We start from the raw sequence: 1,886 nt of genomic DNA, 5'->3' as shown, positions 1-1,886 counted from the left end.
CAGCAGGGCAGGATTGCAGATGGTCTTGCTAATCTATATTTCCTGATGTGCCTACCAGGTGACATTGATAATCACCATGCTCCAATCCACTTGCCAGGGAATGCTCATCTTATCAGTGGTTCTGTAAGTTTATTCTTGGGCATGACTATTAGGCCATAATCGTTGTTCCTTATTTAGATGGATTCCTGTTGTTATGCTTATTAGCATGGGTTATCCTTTGTTGCGTCTAAAATTTCTCAAGCAGGTTTATCCAGGACTAAGAATAGTTAACAGGGAACATATCTCTGGGTACTTTGTTACTTTCCTGGTGTTTTTCAAATTTCTTGTATTTATTTACCTCAAAGTCTCGTGCTTCCTGTTTCTATGTCTGATTGATATCACTTGATACCATTGCCTTTCTGTGAGATATATATATATATATATATATATTCAATGCCTTGTTTATGTCTTGCTATCTTAATGTAGTATTACAGGATTTTAAATCTCCTATTATTAATTATTTACCTCTGTTCTTTTTTCATACAGGTTTAGATGTCGCAAATTTCTTCTACATCTCGAGAAGCCGTCTAAGGAAATGTTCAGACTGGAGCACCTCCACCTTGGTTTGATGAAGCAAAAGGAAATGAGCCTCATCGTGCATGGAGTCCAAAACTGAGGGATCGTGTTTCCTCTAAAGCAGGGAAGTTCTCAAGGTTGAAACCAAAACGTGTTGGAGCTGCTTGGGTAGAGTGAAAAGAACTTGAACAAACATATTAGTACCAATATTTTATGCTATTTGTCTCCCTACTTTTGGTAGAATTTGGCAGTGTAGCACAAGAAAAGAATCTAGAAAGAATTCCAGATGGAAAATAAATCACCCCGGAAAGCTTATAATCAATCAGAGATGTTCAGGTCGTTACAGCCTTACATCAGCAAAAGAATGGTAAGATTTGCATTTCTTTTGCTGTCTCTCTTTATTTCTTTCATTACGCACATACCTGACGCTAAGTACTTGATATTTTTTATTTTTCTCCAGTATATACATCTCTATCCCGTTTGGAAATTCTGCACCATCTGCGTATGCATGCGCTTTACTGAACTCTGACATTGTGTCTATTCTCTTGTAAATGGCGCGTGTGCATGGAAATTTTATTTGCAATCTTTGTTTCGCAAAACCAGCCCAAAAATGAAGCCGGTTTCGATATAACCACACTAATACCAAACACTCTTTACATTTTCCAATAGATGTTTTAACACCTTTTCAAACCCAACCTCATTTTTCCCAAATCTTACAGAGATACCTAAAACAACTCTTAGCTTTACATGGTTTTAGATTGGATACCGTTAAATCACAAGATTGGTTGCTGTTTCATAAATTTCTGGGCTTACATGACCATCTTTTTGCTGCAGCATAGTTAGGCAAGTGAATGATATTTTTCACCAAGTAGTCTAACATCAAGCATTTGGGCAATAGAATGACAGATTTAACCTCTCTATCTGTATCTTGTTGAGCTACTTTATGCAGTATTATTCTTTTAGACAGGCAGATGAAGTAGATAAGAGCAACATTGGAAGGAGCTGCACCACAGAATACGTCCTGAAGTTCAATGTTGGAGCTCAATAAGCATGAGATTGTCGAAACCAGTCCAATGTTTCCTTGTTCATAGACCTGTATTATGTTTATGGGTCATTTTTTCATGAACCACGCATCAGTGGCGCTTAAGATATCAGGTGAAGATGATTTCCATCAATTAATATTGAAAGAGCGAAGTTTGTATTTGGGTAGAACGATTTAAATATGAGGGAATTAAAAGAATTTGAAATATATTACATTCGATCTATATAAAGATTTTACAGTTTACAATGAATGATTGCAGTTAAAAAGCTGTGGCACTTGAGGTAGGAGA

The 1,886-nt window shown here is 36.6% G+C and overlaps 1 protein-coding gene across 1 annotated transcript in view; it reads left to right on the top strand.

The window, feature by feature from the left end:
• The window catches only part of LOC105162128 (pentatricopeptide repeat-containing protein At1g62260, mitochondrial), a gene marked incomplete in the record, with an annotated part of 11,571 nt that overhangs the window by 7,611 nt on the left and 2,074 nt on the right, over positions 1 to 1,886 (top strand). Inside the window, 4 exon segments of the mRNA XM_020693924.1 lie at positions 59 to 123; positions 526 to 922; positions 1,523 to 1,710; positions 1,857 to 1,886.

Source organism: Sesamum indicum, linkage group LG5, assembly GCF_000512975.1.
Source record: "Sesamum indicum cultivar Zhongzhi No. 13 linkage group LG5, S_indicum_v1.0, whole genome shotgun sequence".
In the NCBI taxonomy this organism is placed as follows: Eukaryota; Viridiplantae; Streptophyta; class Magnoliopsida; order Lamiales; family Pedaliaceae; genus Sesamum; species Sesamum indicum.
This window is presented reverse-complemented; position numbering and strand designations above follow the sequence as displayed.